Source organism: Rhinoderma darwinii, chromosome 1 (genome assembly GCF_050947455.1).
Source record: "Rhinoderma darwinii isolate aRhiDar2 chromosome 1, aRhiDar2.hap1, whole genome shotgun sequence".
Classification (NCBI taxonomy): domain Eukaryota; kingdom Metazoa; phylum Chordata; class Amphibia; order Anura; family Rhinodermatidae; genus Rhinoderma; species Rhinoderma darwinii.
The window spans coordinates 535,661,652-535,684,056 of NC_134687.1; the positions used below are offsets into that span (position 1 = coordinate 535,661,652).

Consider the following 22,405-nt stretch of genomic DNA (forward strand, 5'->3'; position numbering starts at 1 on the left):
AATTTCGGCAACAAAAAAATTAGATTTGTAAATTTCCCCTCTACTTTGCTTTATTTCCTGTGAAACGCCTAAAGGGTTAAGAAACTTTCTGAATGCTGCTTTGAATAATTTTGAGGTGTGCAGTTTTTAAAATGGGGTGATTTATGGGGGCGTGGCCTGGACGGACATGGAAGGAGTCGCATAAACGCTGAGCTCCTGAGGTGAAAGCCAAATCCGGCTCAAATAAACCTGGTAAAGCTGTCTTACCTGTTCCCTGGTCGGTGGAGTGGATCGTGGCAGTGCTCAGAGTCCCGTCCAGCGTGTCGGGGAGCGGCGCCGGTGAAAGGTCTGGCCCTTGTATTGTGGAGGCCGAGGAAGGTGGCGGCCATCTTCTCCTTCTTCTTCCCCTCCTCCTAACGGCGCGAAAGTGCAGGAACGGCTGGGAAGGCAGTAAACGGCGTCTTGACAGGGTGAGTGAGGAGGGAGAAGGGCACATCTTGAGGTGCTGGCCGACAGTTATTGAGGAGTAAAGAACAGGGAGAGGATTTACAGCTAAATCTCCTGTAGGAAAAGCGACCCCCCCCCCTCCCCCAGCGGCCATCTTAACTCAGTTTGTCAGCAGCAGAAAACCACAGGGCTGGGAGTGGCAACAACAAAAGTGTATCGGTACAGTACAGAGAGTGAGACACTGCACTGCTTTTCCCCTGACACTGATTAAAACCTGTGGGAGTAATTCTACGCTTCCAAGAAGAGACTACCTGAAGATTTACTTATATTACATTGGTCTTCTGTGGAAGATATTTCAGTATTGTTGCAGCTTAGAATCAAACAGAGATTTCCCGTGTCACAATGGGGGGCACATCTAAAAGGAATACTAAAGCAAAGCCGTCTAAGCTCACAGAGTTTTTTCCCTCGTCCTCTTCTCAACAAGAGGGGGTGAACCGCCGAATTTCCCTCCCTCCCTCCTCCCCAACTCCATCTTCTAGGGATGCTTCTGTAGACCGTGACCCGCAGGATGACACGGACTCTCAGCCGGTTTCGGAGCATATGATAAAACGTCTTCTGAATTCTTTGAGAGACTCAATCCAATCAGATTTACGGCAAGTTATTGGAGATTTAAGAGGAGATATACAAGCCATTGCCTCGCGGACCGACCATGTGGAGCATAAATTGTAGGAATTTGTGAAATCTCATAACTCGCTCATAGATGCGAACTACACTCTGGAGGAAGAAGTTTTGCGTTTATCCACCAAAGTCTTGGATCTGGAGGACAGATCCAGAAGAAATAATGTCCGTATCAGAGGTATACCTGAATCGGTCACACCAGATCTACTAGCGACATTTCTCACGGATCTTATGGGAATCGTGTTACCGCAAAAATCGGCCCTGGATCTCACCATAGATAGAATTCACAGAATCCCTAAACCTAAGCACATTGCCGCTCACCTACCAAGAGATACAATTGCCCGAATCCACTTCTTTCATATAAAGGATGAATTTCTCAGAGGTTTGAAGAACTCTCCTGACCTAACTGACCGTTTTAAGGACATTACTTTATTCCCGGATTTATCAGCGGCGACTATGCTACGCCGAAAAGAATTTGCTGTGATGACAAAACTTCTGAGAGATAACGGCATATTGTACAAATGGGGATTCCCAGTAAAACTAATAATCACCAGGAATGGCACGCATCATGTCTGCCTCTCTCCAACCTCGGCAAAAGACCTGTTGATTTCTTGGGGGCTCATGGCGTCCCCGTCTTCAAATCCCCGTCCTAGGAATCCTTCTAAACCGGAGATGATTTCGCCATTGTGGTCGGACGCAAGGAGTAAACCAGATCGGAGACCGCCTGATTGAAAATTGAGGCTTCTAGGGTATGAACGGCACTTCAAGGCTTTCGGAGTTCTCAGGTGGACGGTTCTTTTCTGTCTACAGTTCTTAGGCTGAACTTTTGCCTCCATTTTTCTTTTCCCTGCAAGAGGGAATTTCCTGGTTGCAGTGAATGTGCTATATAGCATATTCATTTCGGTGGTTTTTCCAAGTTTCCTGTTGTAGGATGTTCTATGTTGGTTCTCCTTTGCTATGCCATAATCATAACTACTTTTCTTTTATGTCTTAATGGGTCTTACAATACTTTCTGTAAATGCTCATGGCTTGAATTCTCCCTTCAAGAGATCTTTACTTTGGAAAGAAGCATTCAAGTCTAAGGGAGATGTAATATGTGTGCAGGAATCACATTTGTCCTCTAAAGATTGCCATCTATTTAAACATAAAAAATTTCCCCATGTGTACTATGCCTCTAATAGCGGAAAGAAGGCGGGGGTAATTATTGCGGTAAAAGAGTCACTTGCTTTTAAATGTATTTCTGTTGTTTCTGATCCACAGGGTAGATTTATTATTTTAGTATGTGAAATTGATAACCTCTCATACACGTTGGTATCTGTTTATGCCCCTAATGTACGACAACTTCCCTTCCTTAAAAAGGTACTGTCAAAAGCTAAATCGGTGCAGAAAGGGGGTTTAATATTATGTGGGGATTTTAATATAGTGGTAAACAAGGATATAGATCGCTCTGGGGGAAATAACAGATTGTCTCATGACTTGAGTTCCTGGGTGCAGGAGGAAGACTTACATGACGTATGGCGATACCAGCATGCTTCTGAAAGGGATTACACGTTCTATTCTTCCCCACACAAGGTGTACTCTAGGATTGACTATTTTCTAGTGGATAGAGAAGTGTTAACAAATTCGGTGAACTCCTCCCTTGGCCTGATAACCTGGTCAGACCATGCACCAATTATGCTTCAACTCTCAGATCATTATATTACACCTCAGAGCTCATCTTGGAGGTTGAACACATTTTTATTAAATTCCCCAGATCTCCAAGCCAAAATAGACTTAGCTTTGAAAGAATTTTTTGAGATTAATGGCCCATCGGCCTCATCACCTGAACTCCTCTGGTGTACACATAAGGCGTTTGTAAGAGGCCTGTTTATTCAGGCTGCGGCTAAAGCAAAAAGGGCAAGAAATAAAGAATTTGAATTCCTTATCGACAACATACAGAATATAGAGGCAAAATTAAAAGTTTCTCCGTCTCCCACATTACGTGACGAGCTAAGACACTTTAGGGACAAACTGCGCAATCACCATCTTTTCCTATATGAGAAAACTTTAAAAAAACTCAAATGGAACTTCTATATCCAAGGGGACAGACCCAGTAAAATTCTGGCAAAAAGAGTGAAACAGCATGTTGCTAAATCCAAAATTTCATGGTTGAACACTTCAGAAGGGACAAAAGTGTATGATCCTCAGGAGATTACCGACGCATTTGCGTCTTACTACAGTACCCTTTATAATCTAAATCAGGACAAGCACCTCCCTGAGGTATCCGAAGCGGGGGTGAATGATTTTTTAAGGCAAATTCAATTGCCAACGTTATCAGAGGCCCAAATTAGTCAATTAAATTCTCCTATTACGGTCGAAGAAATTAAACTGACCATTCTGCGATCTAAACAAAATAAATCCCCGGGACCGGATGGGCTGCCAAATGAGTACTACCGAACTTTCGCAGACTCGCTGATTCCATATTTGCAATCTACTTTTATGAGTATCGCGAATAAGCAGGCACCTCCCCCTGAGATGTTACAGGCCACGATAGTCACACTCCCTAAGCCGGGTAAATCCCCTGATTCCCCGGCCAACTTTCGTCCAATATCCCTATTAAACTGTGATATAAAATTATATGCTAAAATATTGGCGAATAGAGTAAATGATTGCTTACCATCCCTAATAGCGCTAGAACAAGTAGGGTTTGTCAAGGGCCGGCAAGCTTGTGACGGGACGCGCAGGATGTTAGATCTTATACAGATTGCCGGAGAATCTAAAAGTGCCTCCCTCTTTATTTCTCTAGACGCCGAAAAGGCATTTGATCGTGTTAACTGGCAATACCTGGAAAGCACATTAGACAAATTTGGTTTCCATTCATTTATAAAATCAGCCATACTTTCACTATATTCCTCGCCCTCGGCTAGGGTTCTGTCTTCCGGGATTCTTTCTAGATCTTTTAGCATCACTAATGGGACTAGGCAGGGCTGCCCGCTTTCCCCACTAATTTTTACCCTATGTATGGAACCATTTGCAGAAATGATTCGAAATTCTACAAAAATCTCGGGTATAAGGGTAGGAGGAAGAGAACACAAAATCGGTTTATATGCAGATGATGTTATTGTGACCTGTACTTCTCCCCTCATATCTCTGACAGAACTACTCAGCATCATTTCTAAGTTTTCAGAGGTATCATATTATAAATTAAATGTTTCAAAGTCCATGATGTTACCAATTCATGTAGATCCTCAATTGAAATGCACTTTGTCCAACTTTGATTTGGCATGGGCAGAATCAGGGTTGGTATACCTGGGGATAAAACTCTACTCCTCGTTGTCGCTGGTTCTGCAGGAGAATTACTCAGGGCTAATAGCAGATTTAAGACTGGAGTGTGAAAGACTGAACAAATTCCAGTTGTCCTGGATTGCTAGAGTCAATTTGGTTAAAATGTTACTGCTTCCCAAATACTTGTATTTTTGTAGGACTATTCCACTGTTAATACCTACTAACATCACCTCTCAAATTCAACGTATGTTTCTCCAATTCATTTGGAATAATAAAAGAGCAAGGGTAGCCAAATCTTTATTATTTCAGAAGGTCAAGGAAGGGGGTTTGGGAGTCCCAGAGGTAGTGGCATATAACGTAGCAGCCATCCTAGACCAGTTAGGTTCATTATGGAACTCCTCGGCTCCGTCACTTTGGGCCCAGTTGGAAAATGAGATGTTTCCCCGTTCCTCCATACGTAATTTGATGGCCGCGACATATGTGGGGACAGATAGGTCTAAGGTGTTCTTGGTAACCACATCTGATGCACTGAAATGCTGGAAATTGGAGGTATGCGCAAATCGCTGGGTGTACTTATCTAATGATCATATACCATTGCAAGCGCTTCAACCTTTGGTCCCACATGTATTTTTGCAGACTTGGGAATCGCTGGGCGTAACAGCCCTCTCAGATTTATATGAGGGAAAACTCTTCAAATCCTTTGAGCAGTTGGTAAGGGAATATGATGTAAATAAATCCATGTTTTACCAGTATCTCCAGATACGACATATGATACAAACAATAGCCATCCCAGCTCAATCCACAATTCTTTCTCCATACCATAAATTCCTGTTCAAATGGCAAGGTCATAGTAAGGGTCTAGCTTGTAGCTATGATCTAATTTTGAAAAAACAGTCCTCGGGGAAGACAGGTCACATATTACGATGGGAACGGGAGATGGGCTCTACGTTTTCCATGGCACAATGGATGAAGGCCTCTAGTTGGATTACTCGTCACTCCAAATGTGTTAACCATATTGAGCTCACCCGTAAAATCCACATGAGATGGTACCTAACACCTTCCAGATGTGCACACATATTCCAAGGCAGTTCTAATGGCTGCTGGAGAGGATGTGGTTCCCTGGGTTCCACATTGCATATGTGGTGGTCCTGCCCTAGGGTGGAGGTATTGTGGAGGGAGGTTTTTAGCATCATACTTGAAATTTTAGGAGAATCTATTCCGTTCTGCCCGGAATTGGCTATTTTAGACATTGGCTTGGAAGACATAATGGCGGAGCATCGGGTACTGATACACCATGTCTTCATTGCTGCTAGAATGGCTATAGCTAAGTCATGGAAATCAACTATCTCCCCTTCTTTATCAGAGGTGATAGGCAGGGTAAATATAGCATGTCATCATGAATCCATGCTTTTGCAATCTCCCTCTGGGTATGCCAAGAGTTCACATTATTGGGAGCTTTGGGTAAATTCAAAGTATTACACTTAAATGCAGAAAGTTCGATGGTACTATGACATAATTAATATTAACATTGGTTTGAAAATGGCATAGTAAAGTTCTTAAGTTCTTTGTGGTTGTTTTCTGGTTATGATTATGTATATCCTTCAATGACATATCACTTGTATGTATTATTGTACGCAGGTCCATGTTCTGGGACCAAGGATGGTTTATATTGTTTGAAAAAAGTTGTAAAAATGTTTCAATAAAAATTTATTGATTTAAAATGGGGTGATTTATTTGGGGATTCTAATATATAAGGCCCTCAAAACAACTTCAGATCTAAACTGGTACATGTAAAAATAACCTTTTGAAATTTTCTTGAAAATGTGAGAAATTGCTGCTAAAATTCTAAGCCTTGTAACGTCCTAGAAAAATAAAAGGGCCTTCAAAAAATGATACATAAAGTAGACATATGGGAAATGTTAACTAGTGACTATTTTGTCTGGTATTACTATCTGTTTTACAAGCAGATCCATTTACATTTAGAATTTCTCTATATGTTTGTGTTTTTCACTAATAAATTTTGACTTTATCGACCAAATTTTTCCACTATCATAAAGTACAATATGTCACGAGAAAACAATCTCCGAATCGCTTGGATAGGTAAAAGCATTCCCAAGTTATTACCACATGAAGTGACACATGTCAGATTTGAAAAAATCGGCTGTGCCACAAGGCCAAAACAGGCTGCGTCCTAAAGGGGTTAAATAACCCCCTGAACTGTCAATGGGGCTTTTAATTGGCAAGGTTGCGTGTAACATCGCTGTGACACTGTCAAATCAGCTACGGACAGTGTCACAGCAAAAACTGGAGAGAGGAGAACGTGTGTGCGCATGCGCAGCTCAGAGTTGTGCACGCTCTCACTCTTCAGCTCTCGGCAGATAAGAACGACAAGACTGTGTGATCTCTCGCGAGAGATCACACAGTCTTGTCGTCCCTGTCTGCCGAGACTTGAAGAATGACTGAGAGCGTGCGCTCCAAGCTGCACATGCGCGCGCACACGCTCTCCTCTTTCTAGCTCTTTCTCTGACACTGTCCGTAGCAGGTTGGACAGAGTCACAGATATGTTACGCGCCCCATTGACTGTTCAGGGGGTTATTTAAATATCTGGTGCCAAATATAACGGCACCGATATCTAAATAATGGAGGAGGATAGGAAAAAAATGTACCCCAGGGTTTGTGCAGCCCTGCCTATTACATGCTGCACTTAGTTGTGCATGTATGCGCAGGTGAAAGGTTCTTTTTAGGGAGCTCACATTTGGATATGTTCATTTTGAAACCTGCGTAGAAACTGAAATCCAATAAAATAAAAAGCACTCTGGGCAGTTGAGTATCTGAAACAGTAGAATGTCATCTGCAAACGCGCGTGAAAATCGCACGGACCTATAATAGTCTATGGGGCCGTGCAGACATGTGCGTGATTCCGCTGAAAAAAAGTCACATGTCCGTCGTTTGGGCGTTTTTCCGCGCATCACACACCCATTGAAGTATGAGGCTGACCAATCAGTGACTAATCAGCGTCATACACTTCTCATTGTTCCAGCCCGGCTTCTTTCACTGCACAATCAGGGTATGTACACACGCTGAGCCAAAAACGTCTGAAAATACGGAGCTGTTTTCAAGGGAAAACAGCACCTGATTTTCAGACGTTTTTTGAGCAACTCACGTTTTTCGCGCCGTTTTTGGAGCTGTTTTCAATAGAGTCTATGAGAAAACGGCTCCAAAAACGTCCCAAGAAGTGTCCTGCACTTCTTTTGACGAGGCTGTAATTTTACGTGTCGTCTTTTGACAGCTGTCAAACGACGACGCGTAAATTACAGGTCGTCGTCACAGTACGTCGGCAAACCCATTCAAATGAATGGGCAGATTATTGGAGCCGTATTTTCAGGCGTAAATCGAGGCATAATACGCCTCGTTTATGCCTGAAAATAGGTCGTGTGAACCCAGCCTCACACTGTGCTGTGGATCATGCTGGGCTGGAACAATGAGAAGTGTATGGTGGATATGCAAGGTAAAAAGGAGAACCTCAAAACAGGCAATGTAAAAGTATTGTAGTTGTTTTGTGGACCAGGCTTCACACTTTTGATAAACATTTTGTGCTTTAAATCTGATATGGTATCGGAGGAGTAAGGCCAGATGAACACGTAGCGAAAAGGCTGCAGATTTTCCGCCTGGTAAATCCGCAGCGGAATACAGTACCAGCCATATGGATGAGATATGAAGAAATCTCCTCTACATGCCGGAAAATATTTCCGCATGGAAATGTTAAAATCACAGGATGTCAATTTCTCTTGTCAATGTTACCCCTCTCACTGCAAAACACCAAATCCTTCAAAAACTTTAGGATGCGAAACCTCAATTGGGATGGTTCATTCTCAACCATGAAATCCAAGGTACAGCATAGGTGACATCATCCTAACTGCAAAGTGTTATTTATGCCAACATCTTGTGCATACCAAAAATGGCAACATTTCTGCTCTGCAAACTTGGCATCTCAATACATTTATTTTAATACTTGCATCCACGCTCTATGGTAGAATCTCTACGGTTATTACGAGTTCGTAGAATCACCGATGAGGAAACAAACTTTTCTAAAAATGTTGATTTGTTTGTAATACATTTTTGGATCGTCGTTATCCAAGTAGGTTATTACAAAAAATAGGATTCAAAACGTGATCATTCCCTGTGTCGGACTGGGGTACCTAAGGTCCACCAGTAAATTTTATTATTGGGGCCCACTCCACAGCTACATGGTTATATTAGGCTAGGTTCACATCTGCTTCATTTGTTGTTTTCAATGTCACCGTTTAGGTGGTACATATCATTTATTAATTAACTTTTTTTAAAAAAAAAACAAAAAACGGGGTGGAATGGGAAAAAATTGTAAATACGCTATTTCTTTGTTTATTTTTTTACGGTATGCGTTGTGCAGTATAAGTAAAATGATAACTTTAGTCTACAGCAGGGGTCTCAAACTCGGCCGGGTAAGTGGGCCGCATATAGAAAAAATGTGAAGTGGTCGGGCCGCATTACTTTCAAATTTGATACAATACAAAATTATTGTTAATCAATTAGTTATTTGAGTTATTTGAACTACTATAACACTATATTACTATAATAATACCGCTAGGTTTAAAATTTGAGATTTCTCAACGTGCTTATTTCAACAATCCAGCTTTCCAGTTTAAGTGTCGCTAAATGCAGTCCGGCGGCTCAGTTAGCACCCATGTCAAGATTGGGCAGCCCCTTTTTTGATAGTGCCACAGTGCCCTCAGTGGATTCTGCCGCAGAGCCCTATGTAGATGCTGCCACAGCAGTGCCCTGTGTAGATGCTGCCGCAGCAGTGCCCTCTGTAGATGCTGCCGCAGCAGTGCCCTCTGTAGATGCTGCCGCAGCAGTGCCCTCTGTAGATGCTGCCGCAGCAGTGCCCTCTGTAGATGCTGCCGCAGCAGTGCCCTCTGTAGATGCTGCCGCAGCAGTGCCCTGTGTAGATGCTGCCGCAGCAGTGCCCTGTGTAGATGCTGCCGCAGCAGTGCCCCGTGTAGATGCTGCCGCAGCAGTGCCCCGTGTAGATGCTGCCGCAGCAGTGCCCCGTGTAGATGCTGCCGCAGCAGTGCCCCGTGTAGATGCTGCCGCAGCAGTGCCCCGTGTAGATGCTGCCGCAGCAGTGCCCCGTGTAGATGCTGCCGCAGCAGTGCCCCGTGTAGATGCTGCCGCAGCAGTGCCCCCTGTAGATGCCGCCGCAGCAGTGTCCCCAGTAGATGCAGCCACAGCAGTGCCCCCTGTAGACTGGGACTCCTGCTCTGGGGAAGCCCCTGACATCATTGTCGATGTATGTATGGACAGCGATGTCAAAGGCTTCCCCAGAGTCCCGGAGAAGAGCCGATAATAGCGCTCTGCCCGGGACTCCGCTCTGGGGAAGACCCTGACACACTGTCCATATATGGGCAGCGATGTCAGGGAATTCCCCAGCGTCCCGAAGCAGAGCCTGTACTAGCGCTCTACCCGGGACTCCGCTCTGGAGAAGACCCTGACACACTGTCCATATATGGGCAGCGATGTCAGGGAATTCCACAGAGTCCCGGAGCAGAGCCTGTACTAGCGCTCTGCCCGGGACTCCGCTCTGGGGAAGACCCTGACACACTGTCCATATATGGGCAGCGATGTCAGGGAATTCCACAGAGTCCCGGAGCAGAGCCTGTACTAGCGCTCTGCCCGGGACTTCGTTCTGGGGAAGACCCTGACACACTGTCCATATATGGGCAGCGATGTCAGGGAATTCCGCAGCGTCCCGGAGCAGAGCCGATACTAGCGCTCTGCCCGGGACTCCGCCCTGGGGAAGACCCTGACACACTGTCCATATGTTGACAGCGATGTCAGGGAATTCCACAGAGTCCCGGAGCAGAGCCTGTACTAGCGCTCTGCCCGGGACTCCGGCTCTGGGGAAGCCCCAGACATCGCTGTTCATATGTGGACAGCGATATCAGGGAATTCCAGAGTCTCGGAGCAGAGCCGATACTAGCGGCTCTGTGTCCCACGGGCCGCAGATGACAGCCCCAGGGGCCGCATGCGGCCCGCGGGCCGCGTGCTTGAGACCCCTGGTCTACAGGTCAGTATGGTTGCGGCGATAACAAATATGTCTAATTTATTTAATAGTTTACTACTTTTGCACTCAGGGACATCCTATGGGCCCCAGGGCAAACTTTGCACCTGGGCCCCTTTCTGACACTTTCTTCACCTCCCCACCACCCGCTTGAGGCTCTCATGCAAGGGCGTTCCTAGTCTTACAGACAACATATCTATAAAAAAAATGCCTATATATGATAACATGCCTCTAAATTATACAGTCCTAAATTTACAAAATAATAATACTATATAAAGACCAAATTTCACCATATGGTTACAGTATACCAATTCCAATATTACCAATGATGCCATTATACAAGAGACAAATAATAGCACCACATCATGACCACATATTACCACCACATAGTGACAAATAATGCCACCATACTGTTACTAAATAATACAGCCACACTATGACCACATATTACCACCACATAGTGACTGAATAATTCGAACATACTGTTACTGAATAAAAGCTACTTTACAAAGACCAATATTAATACCATACATTAACCATATAGTGGTAGATACCAGTTCTACACAGGCGCTCTGTTGATCATATAAGTGATTACAGTTCTATCCAGTGTCTTCTGTTATTGAAGTTCATCACTTACCTTTTCCTCCCCAGACGGCCACGACAACTTTTTTCAGCCACGAGTTGTCTCTGCAGTATAAGCAGCACAGACATCTTTGACCCTGTTCACACTGAGTTTTTTGGAGCTGAATTTGACGTGGAAACCGCGTCGGAATCCATGCCAAAAAAATGGGAGACGGAGGCGTTTTTTTTCCCATTTGTAGGATTAGCTACGCACGGGAAAAGTGACATGCTCTTTCTTCCCGTGGTTCAGTCTCTGACCTCCTATTGAAATCAATGCTTTGTTTTTTTGCCTGTGGCGCTTAATGGCCACTAGCGAACAAAGCCACAAAAAACGCTGTGAAAACCACGGCAAGATAGTGCAGGCAGGTCAATATCTGCCTGCAAAATACTCTGTGTAAACAGGGCCTTAGACTCCTTGATTTTCCTATTCCCCCTCCCCCAACCTATTCCCAACCCTCTACACAAACTCACCCTCTATAGTGCCCCAGACAGTAATAATGCTAATTTTGGTGTCCCACACACTAATAGTACCCCCTTTTGTGTTCCAGAAAGTTTTAGTGCCCCTTGTAGGTTCTGAACAGTAATAGTGCCCCCACACAGTAGTAGTTGCCCTTTGTGCCCCCATATGGTAGTTCGGTCCCCCATATAGTATTTAGGCACTCATACAGTAGTTCGGTACACCATACAGTAATTAGGTGCTACCATATAGTAGTTAGGTGCTACTATGTAGTTAGGCGCCCCCATACAGTAGTTAGAACCCCATACAGAATTTAGGCCCACAAACAGTAGTTAGGCCTCCATATGGTATTTAGGCCCTGATACAGCAGATTTCTCCCCATATGGTAGTTAGCACCGCCCCCACTTTGTGCCAATGAAAAAAAAAATGAAAAACCTAACCCTGTTCCCACGATGTGATGCTGGGTTTTCTGCCTGCTGCCTGACTCGGGCAGCCCAATGCAGTGATGTTATCTTGTCGCCTGTGTCAGGATGACAGGCTAATGTCCTACCGACCTCTAGTAGGCCCCAGGCCTAAAACAGCCTGTGGCTTACCAGAGTAAGTTGTGGGGCAGGGAGCCAATGGTTCTTTGCTGTGCCACAGTAAGAAGCACTCACCCAGAATTTCTGGCAGGCCTTGGTGTGTCAAATGGCTGCCGCAGTGATCAACTGTTTTCTTAGACCAACTAGTGGAAGAGAACAGCTGATCACTGCGACAGCCATCTTCTACGTGTGCCTCGCCGAGTCACATCGGGGGATTTACCGACTCCCCATTGGGCCAGTTTGAGCCTGTTGAAATCTGATGCTTTTACTCCAATAAAGAAGGTTTGTAAAGTCAGAATTATACCAATTTTATGAAATTATAACCCCTTGAGTAGCAGGATTTCCCAAATAATACGGGACGAGTGAAATTTGTTACCTGTCATGGCATATAAGATAAACAGGAACATTAAAGATATATTGATAAAGTCGGACATTGGTTCTAGGAGAAAGGATACACAAACATACCTGTATACACCTAAAATTGGAAATGTCATGTTTCTAAATTGTTGCAACTCCAATAATTTGATCACGTTTGAGGCCCCATGCGCACGACCGTATTTTTTCCCTCCAGTAAATACGGGTCCGTTGCCACACGTTTTTAACCCGTATTTATGGACCCGTGCCCGTAAATACGTGTCCGTTGTCATCCGTATTTCACCCGTATTTACGGACCCGTAAAAAAAAGGGTGGCTGGAAATTATGTCACATGATCGCTCAGACGCCATTTTCTCTGCTTCTCTTTATTCAAAAATTTGAATCCCCTGACGTCGCCTAACAACTCTTCTAAGACTTTTTATGGGCCTGCCCCTGCCGTAATTACGGCCTGAAATAGGACATGATCTATATTTTTCAACGGCCCGGGCACCTTCCCGTACGCAAACGGGAAGGTACCCGTGGCCAATAGAAGTCTATGGGCGTTTTTATGGTCGTGTGCGTGGGGCCCTAATACTGTTGTTCTCCCATATTCAGATTTATAGTTAGGACAGCAATTCACACATGACACAAAATGTGTTCTATATGTCTGTGTGGGTTGAGATATGTATGAATTAGCCAATAATTTAAATAAAGATAAGGATTAATAAACATGAGCATCATTCGCAAAAAGATTATGGATTCATCAGTTGCCCATCATTATGTAGTAGATGGAAATTGTGTGATTCACTTTAGAGTTATTGATGGTGTAGCCAGTCTTAGACGAGGAGGTGATCATGAACGTTTACTTAAAGAGAAGGTGTCATGAAAAAAAACTTTTTGTTTATCATATTGCTTTTAGTATGATAAAAAAAAAAGTTTTATTTATTTGTGTTTGTGTGTTCTACTTTTTACTTTTTTCTTATTTTTACTTCTCTATGGGGGCTGCCATTTTTTTTTTATCTCCGTATGTGTCGATTAACGACACATACAGAGATGGAATACGGCACATACATCCCCCTGGAGAATGCGAACGGGAGCCGTTCCATTCACTGCTGCGTACGCCGTCTGTGTAGAAACGGCACATGCGCCGCTCCCACACAGACCAAAACGAAGCTCATTAGCAGAGCGACATCCGGCGCCATTTTCATGTGGACCGGAAGCCGCGGCCGGACAGTAAGATGACGACTTCCGGCTGCGTCTTCCGGCCATATGTTGAAGGCGCAAGGCATAGGAGCGGAGGCGGCAGTGGTGACAGGAGAAGGTAAGTTATGTTTGTGTATGTGATGAGTGTATTATGTTCGTGTATGTTTGTGTTTTACTGTCTGCTTAGCACTGTATCTAATCCTCCTACACTGTGCATTCGCTCAGAAAATGGCGGCACACAGTGTAGGAGGTATGAATATTCAACCCCCTCCTTCTCCTGGCACTAGGCAGAATAAGGGAGGGGGGATTGTGTGAGGACACTAGAGCGAGTATGTCTACCCCAAATTTGCAGCTTAAAGAGGCTCTGTCACCAGATTTTGCAGCCCCTATCTGCTATTGCAGCAGATAGGCGCTGCAATGTAGATTACAGTAACGTTTTTATTTTTAAAAAACGAGCATTTTTGGCCAAGTTATGACCATTTTTGTAGTTATGCAAATGAGGCTTGCAAAAGTCCAAGTGGGTGTGTTTAAAAGTAAAAGTCCAAGTGGGCGTGTATTATGTGCGTACATCGGGGCGTTTTTAATACTTTCACTAGCTGGGCGCTCTGAAGAGAAGTAACATCCTCTTCTCTTCAGAACGCCCAGCTTCTGACAGTGCAGATCTGTGACGTCACTCACAGGTCCTGCATCGTGACGGCCACATCGGCACCAGAGGCTACAGTTGATTCTGCAGCAGCATCGGCGTTTGCAGGTAAGTCGATGTAGCTACTTACCTGCAAACGCTGATGCTGCTGCAGAATCAACTGTAGCCTCTGGTGCCGATGTGTCCTCGCTCGTCCGACACGATGCAGGACCTGGGACAGGAAGTGAGTGACGTCACAGCGTGATCTCTCGAGAACACGCTGTGTCTGTGCACTGCCAGAAGCTGGGTGTTGTGAAGAGAAGTGGATGATACTGATTCGTCAGCATCATACACTCCCATTCACAACGCCCAGCTAGTAAAAGAAGTAAAAACGCCCAGATGTACATACACAATACACGCCCAGTTGTACTTTAGAAGCCTCATTTACATAAATATAAAAATGGTCATAACTTGGCCAAAAATGCTCGTTTTAAAAAAAACAAAAACGTTACTGTTATCTACATTGCAGCGCCGATCTGCTGCAATAGGAGATAGGGGTTGCAAAATCTGGTGACAGAGCCTCTTTAAATGTATTTAACTAACCAGTTGATGCTGCTGTACTCGGCTGTCTCTATCAGTTCCATAGATTTTCAATGGAGCAGCACCGCGCATGCTGGACCGACGCTCTATTAAAAGTTCTCTTCACTGTGGTCGTACAGTCAGGAGGAACGGGGGAGCTCTGGGGCCCCAGTTCTAGTGATTGGTGAAGGTCCCAGCAGTGTGGCCTCCAGTGATCAGATATGTATTACCTATCCTGTGGGTAGATGATACATTTTTATCTTGGGACAACCACTTTGAAGCTCAAATAGGCTGGGTCACTAGATTGTGAGAAGTTTTCATTTACTAGGAGTGACTATGTCTGTTACTAGAAGTGATAATGTCCCACCTGTATAAAGGTATTTGGGCGAATTTTATATACAAAATGAATGCATGTTTTATGTTTTTATTTTGGGGAATAGGCTGAGAAAATCAGTAGTAAAAAACATGACCTATAGCAAATAATTTAATTTAACATTGTATATTCATACCTCCAAGTTTATATGTAATTATTTTCTAACTGCTTCATATCCCAGTCACACAGCTTATCTAGTTGGGATTCTGGAAGTACGATTATTGGCCATTTGAAGTGATGATTTAGCAAACTGAATGAATACGGTTTGATTTTCATAGGCTAACTAGATCATGCAAATCCGAGGGAAGCAAATAAATTGTTTTGACAAGTTAACTGAAAAAATGACATAGATGTCTAAGAGGAATACATATATGCAAACTAAGCTGTCATGTTTACAAAATGTTATTTTTTCCTCTTCTGGAGGAGAGTGCGGCGCAGAATAACATAGTCTATGTGATGTAATCAGAGTTATATGCTTAAAAAATGTCTATTTGACACAGCAATTTGTAGCTTCCTGCTGAAAATGTATCTTACTCCACGCCCTGCTCTTGAATATGAATGATTCTACTGCATGTTACCTGCATTCCTTGTCTATAGACTGCAGGGACTCTGTACCACCGCATGATGCTTTATTGGGTGACGTGTGTCAGAGGTATTCTACCCTTGAACCAAAGGTTGTAGAGGAGAATAGTTACGTAATAGGCCATGCAATGGAAAATGCCACGATTTTTATTTGTATTTTTTTTTGCCGGGTTTGTACGGCGGTACAGTAAACCCCTATGCTTCTCTACGGATGCCCCATTTTAGTTCCATACTACATGGAGCAGTAATACAGCTGTGTGCATGAAGCCTTAGGCTAGGTTCACACTGTGAGGTGGAACCACTTAAAAAGTTACTGCCAAACGCATGCTTTAGACCGGGGGTCTCAAACACAGGCATGTAAATGGGCCGCACATAGAAAAAATGTGAAGTTGACAGGCCGCATTACATTCATATTTGATACAATACTAAATTATTGTTAAGCACTTACTTATTTGAACTACTATAATATTACATTACTATAATAATATTACATTACTATAATACCGCTAGGTTTAAACTTACCGGAAATTTGGGAGTTTACTCCACGTGTATTTTAGCAATCCAGTTTTCCAGCTTAAGTGTCGCTAAATGCAGTCTGGCGGCTCAGTTGGTAGCGTTTGGCAGACACAAGAATATCAAGATTTGGCAGCCCCTTCTTAGATAGTGCTACAATGCCCTCTGTAGATAGTGCCACAGTGGCCTCTGTAGAAATGCTACAGTGCCCTCTGTCGACAGTGCCACACAGCCCTCTGTAGACAGTGCCACACCCCCCTAGATTGTGCCACAGTGCCCAATGTAGATAGTGTCAAACTGACCTCTGTAGATAATGCCACACACACCCACCCTTGTAGATAGTGCCACGCACACACCCCCTATAGATGGTGCCACCCCCCTCTAGATAGCTCCATTGGGGCTCCCTCTAGGAGTGGAATCCCCAGCCAGAGCGTTGCTGACGCTTTGGCCAGGGATTCCTCTGCTGGAGAAGCCCCTGACGTCACTGTCCATAGACAGTGACGTCAGGGGATCCTTCTGGGTTGGAATGTGATGTCAGCGGCAACCCTACAGCGGGAGTCCCGGGCAGACTGGTACTAGCACTCTGCCTGGGACTCCAGCTCTGCTCCTGACATCACTGTCCATATACGGACAGGGATGTCAGTGGAAACCCCACAGCCGGCCCGATATCCCAGAGCAGAGCAGTGATATCAGGGGCTTGCCCAGAGCCAGAGTCCCGGGCAGAGTGCTAATAGCGCTCTTCTTGGGACTCCAGCACTGCTCCTGACATCACTGTCCATACAGTGATGTCAGGGGCAACCCCAGAGCCGAAGTCCCGGGCAGAACGCTACTAGCGCTCTGCCTGGGATTCTAGCTCTGCTCCTGACATCACTGTCCATATATGGACAGTGGTGTCAGTGGCTTCCCCAGAGCCAGAGTCCCGTAGCAGAGCCGTTTCTAGCGCTCTGCCTGGGACTCCTGCTCTGCTCCTGACATCACTGTCCACATATGGACCGTGATGTTAGGGGCTTCCCCAGAGCAGGAGTCTCGGAGCAGAGCGCTAGTATAGTCTCTGCTCTGAGACTCTTTCTCTGGGGAAGCCCCTGACACCACTGTCCATATATGGTCTATAGTCATATAGTGCCTTCAGGGGCTCCTCCAGCAGAGGAATCCCCGGCCAAAGCATCAGCAATGCTCTGGCTGGGGATTCCACTCCTAGAGCAAGCCCCAATAGAGCGATCTACTACAGGGGGCTGTGTGACGGCATGAAGGAGCGCCAGCTCCAGACTGCTCTCTCTCCCGAGGGAGCTACGGTGCCCCGCGGCTCGCGTGTTTGAGACCCCTGCTTTAGACCTATGCAGCAGCAGTGAGTCATTGGATGTCATGTATCTTGACCTTTCCAAAGCATTTGATACTGTGCTGCATAAAAGGTTGGTACATAAAGTTAGAATGCTGGGACTAGGGGGAAATGTGTTTAAAGTCACTCTGTCACCACATTATAAGTGCCCTATCTCCTACATAAGGAGATGGGCGCTATAATGTAGATGACAGCAGTGCTTTTTATAAAGAAAAGCAATCCTTTTTTTACCACGTTAGGAGCGATTTTAGCTTTATTCTAATTACTTTCTTAATGCCCAACTGGGCATGTTTTTACTTTAGACCAAGTGGGCGTTGTACAGAGGAGTGTATGACGCTGACCAATCAGCGTCATGCACTTCTCCCCATTCATTTAGCCAGCGCATAGTGACACTGCGTTGTTCGCTATGTGATGTCTTCTACTGACACATTAACGTTACTGAAGTGTTTAGACAGTGAATAGACATTCCTTCCAGCCAGGACAGGATGTCTATTCACAATCACGAAGATAAACTTTTATTGTACATAAAACTTTTGTTTGTTTTAATGTTTTATGTACAATAAAAGTTTTTTTCAAAGACAGCTGCGCCCTTGGATTTTCCGTCCCTTTTTACCCTTTATCTTCTGGATTTATACAGCGGAGTTTGCCTCAAAATCTCCGGATCGGGAACTGGGCTGCAACTACCTTACAAGTGAAACTTGGACATGTACTTTTGGATGTTATGCTCCGAGCATAACACAATCAGGTCAGCACAATTGACCACTTCTTTCCTCCCTTAAATCCTACAGGTTCATGCACGATGTGCGCTTTGTTTCTCTCTCTTTTTTTCATAGCGTGATATTCACAATCCCGACACTTCATTAACGTTTCTGTGGTACTTAAAGCAGAGCAAAGCGTTATCTCGCTGTAACCTGTCATTTACAGCGTGATCTCGCGAGATTACGCTTGCTCTGCTGTAAGTACCACAGAAACGTTAACAAAGTGTCGGGATTGTGAATAGACATCCCGTCCTGGCTGGAAGGAATGTCTATTCACTGTCTAAACACTTCAGTAACGTTAATGTGTCAGTATAAGACAGCGCATATTGATCTAACAGGATCCCTATGTGCTGACTAAATTAATGGAGAGAAGTGCATGACGCTGATTGGTCAACATCATACACTCCTCTGTACAACGCCCACTTGGTCTAAAGTAAAAACACGCCCACTTTGGCATTAAGAAACTAATTAGCATAAAGCTAAAATCGCTCCTAACGTGGTAAAAATAGATCGTTTTTCTAAATAAAAAGCACTGCTGTCACCTACATTATAGCGCCCATCTCCTTATGTAGGAGATAGGGCACTTATAATGTGGTGACAGAGTCTCTTTAAGTGGGTACGGCTCAGTAGCCGGCTCAGTAATAGAAAACAGACTGTGGTTATTAATGGTACAAACTCAGATTGGGGTACCATAGAGGTCAGTACTGTGTCCTATTCTGTTTAATATATTAATGACCTTGAAGAGGGATTGCACAGTATTTTATTGCAAGTTGAACTGGAGAAGTTGGAGAGTTGGGCAAAGAAGTGGCAAATGAGGTCTAAAACAGATAAATGTAAGGTTATGCATTTAGGAAGGGAAAATACGTGTCACCATTGCATACTTGATAGGAAAACACTGGGTAAAGCTGTCATGGAAAAGGACTAAGGAATTTTAGTTGACCGTAAACTTAACTGTAGTAAACCGTGTCCGGCAGCTGCTGCCAAGGCAAATAGGATTATGGGGTATAGATGCACATTACAAGAACATATTTCTACAACTTCATAAATCACTAGTCAGACTGCACATGAGATATTGTGTACAGGGCACCAATATTTGGGCACCAGTGCACAAGAAAAACATAGAGCTTGAGCGGGTTCAAAGACAGGCAACTAAAGTAATAAATGGAAAGGGTGAACTACAGTAACCAGAAAGATTATCAAAATTAGAGTTATATAGTTTAGAAAAAAGATGGCTGAGGGGTGATCTAATAACTATATAGAAATATATCAAAGGTGAATACAGAGATCTCTCTCATGATCTATTTATAACCAGGACTAATAATATAACTATAATAAAAGGCATCCTCTACGACTAGGGGAAAAAAGGATTCTACACTAACATAGAAGGGGATTTTTTACTGTAAGGTCAGTGAGACTGGAAATCTCTGCCAATTTTTTAAATAAATTTCTAGTAGGAATAACAGAGGAATGACACAACACAGAGTTCTAATAAAAGATGCTCCAGAATTGTTGTTTCATAAGTTTTTACTAAAACATGCATGTCCGGAGAGGTCACGTGTTCTATTTAATCTCCTTTTTTCCTTTGATCCCATATGTCTCATATTACAAATAAAACGGAGAAAAATATAAGGACATTTTCTCTGCGTGTCCCAGCAGATCCTATTTTTTCCCCCTTTTCCGTCTCCTTTTCTTTCTCCTCTTTCTTCTTCTCACTGTCCTGTGTCTTGCTGTAAAACAGCTGGCCTAAGCAGGAGCCTCCCCTGTCTGCAGTAGGACAAAGTGAGGCAGAAAGTGTTCTGCAGCGCGACTTTTAATTCCGCAGGCATGTCAATTTATGCTGCGGGTTCTGTGCAGAGATGCTGCGTGTTTGGCCCATAGACTTGAATGGGGAACATTAATTCTGCAACAGATGAGTGTTGTTGCGGTTTGTACAGCATTTTTGCAACGGAAACCCAGTATAAAAAAATCTGCATGTGCACATAAACTTTGCTAACATCAATGTTTGACACTAAAATGGCAGGTAAAACTGGATTTCTGTGGCTGAATTGCCTGCACTTCTTTTTTTTTTTTTAGATTCCGCTGCTGATTTTCTGCCTATCTGGCCTGTGGGAACATACTCTGAAAACAAAATATTTGGTTTTCTGTCTACGTTCTGGTACTTTACTATTGGGGAACTGTCTATATGCTGGTACTTTATTACTGGAGAATAAAGTATGTTCTTAGAAGATCCTAAAAAGTTTTTAGATAGAGTACAGTATTTGGTAAGTAGGTATACCTTCTGATCTGGCACACATAACATAAAAAGAAAAAATGCCCATACACCAGTTCAAAATCAGATTTGCTTCTACAAATCTATTGAAATCCTACCCTTTGATACTAAATTTCTGCCAAGGTTTATAGGTTTGCGGCGCAAGATGATGACTTCCAAAAAGGTTACAGTTTACAGAAGAAAAAAAATTAGTATATGAGCATCTGTACATGATGTGGTGTTATACTTGCAACAATTTTTAATTTATGCCTTGCTATGTTGAAAGTGGCAACTGGACTGCCCCCACCTACTTTTATTGAAAAAATATTTCTGTCATTGAGGCTCTGCAGTATGAATTTTACATTTGTATAAGGATACAGTAATGGAGAAATGTACAGGTACTGTGAAGACAATATGACCCTCCCCTGTTCACATGGAGTATATTGACGAGCTTTTTGGAGCGGAATCCGCTTCGCAAAACTCGTCAAAAACCGGCCGAAAATGCCTCCCAATGATTTGAATGGGAGGCGGGGGAGGTTTTCTCCTGCGAGTGGTAAAACCGCCTCGCGGGAGAAAGAAGGGACATGCCCTATTTTTGCGCGTTTACGCCTCTGACCTCCCATTGACATCAATGGGAGGCAGAGAGAGCGTATTTCACAGAGTTTTTTGCCCGTAGCACTCAATGGCCGCAGGCAAAAATCGCGGCGAAAATCGCGGCAAGCGACGAGCAGGAAGGACAAAATCTGCCTCAAAATCCCAAACGGAATTTTGAGACATAATTTTCCTCCTGCAAAAAACTCTGTGGTTTTACCGCTCGCGGGAGAAACCCGCCCCCGCCTCCCATTAAAATCAATGGGAGCCATTTTCGGCCGGGTTTTGACGAGTTTTGCGGAGCGGTTTCCGCTCCAAAAAGCTTGTCAAAATACTCCGTTTGAACAGGCTCAGTGCAGGGTAGAGAGAAGGGACAGCCCTTTCCGCAGTAAAAGAAATTCATACGTACCCCGGCCGTTGTCTTGGTGACGCGTCCCTCTCTTGGCATCCAGTCCGACATCCCTGGATGACGTGGCAGTCCATGTGACTGCTGCAGCCAGTGATTGGCCTGTGATTGGCTGCAGCAGTCACATGGGTTGAAACGTCATCCCGGGAGGCCGGACTGGAGGAAGAAGAAGACGAATTCTGGGTAAGTTAACTTTTAATACTATTAACTCCAGCGGTAGTCACTGTCCCGGGTGCTGAGAGTTACTGCCGATCAGTTAACTCTTTCAGCACCCTGGACAGTGACTATCCCCTGACGTCGCTTAGCAATGCTCCCATAATTACGGGTGCACACACGTAGCCACCCGTAATTACGGGAGCCCCATAGACGTCTATGGGCCTGCCCGTGCCGTTATTACGGCCTGAGGACGTGTTCTATATTATATTAACGATGGAATCAATAGCGGAGTCGACTGCGCTATTGATTCCGTCGGAAAACCAGAAACCTGCCGGAATGGTGACGAACGGAAACCATTAGCAATGTTTCCGTTACCATTGATACCAATGGTGAGGGAAACGGAAGCTGTGGTTTCAGTTTCACTTTCCGTTGCGGGGTTCACCCGACAGAATCCTCAGACGGAACCCCGGAACGGAAAGCGAACGGTGATGTGAACAGGCCCTAAAGGATGAGTCTGTTGTTTTTATTAGCGCCAATTATAGAAATGGCACACTATT

The 22,405-nt window shown here is 44.2% G+C and overlaps 1 protein-coding gene across 7 annotated transcripts in view; it reads left to right on the top strand.

Annotated features, from left to right (window-relative positions):
• The window catches only part of KIAA0825 (KIAA0825 ortholog), a 430,680-nt gene that overhangs the window by 4,291 nt on the left and 403,984 nt on the right, over positions 1-22,405 (top strand). The window contains exon 2 of one of the 7 annotated variants that reach the window (XM_075837212.1): positions 20,521-20,708. The exons of the other annotated variants lie outside the window; for them this stretch is intronic. The gene's annotated coding sequence lies outside the window, so the exon portion shown is untranslated. The remainder of the gene's footprint in view (positions 1-20,520; positions 20,709-22,405) is intronic. 7 annotated transcript variants of the gene reach the window in all.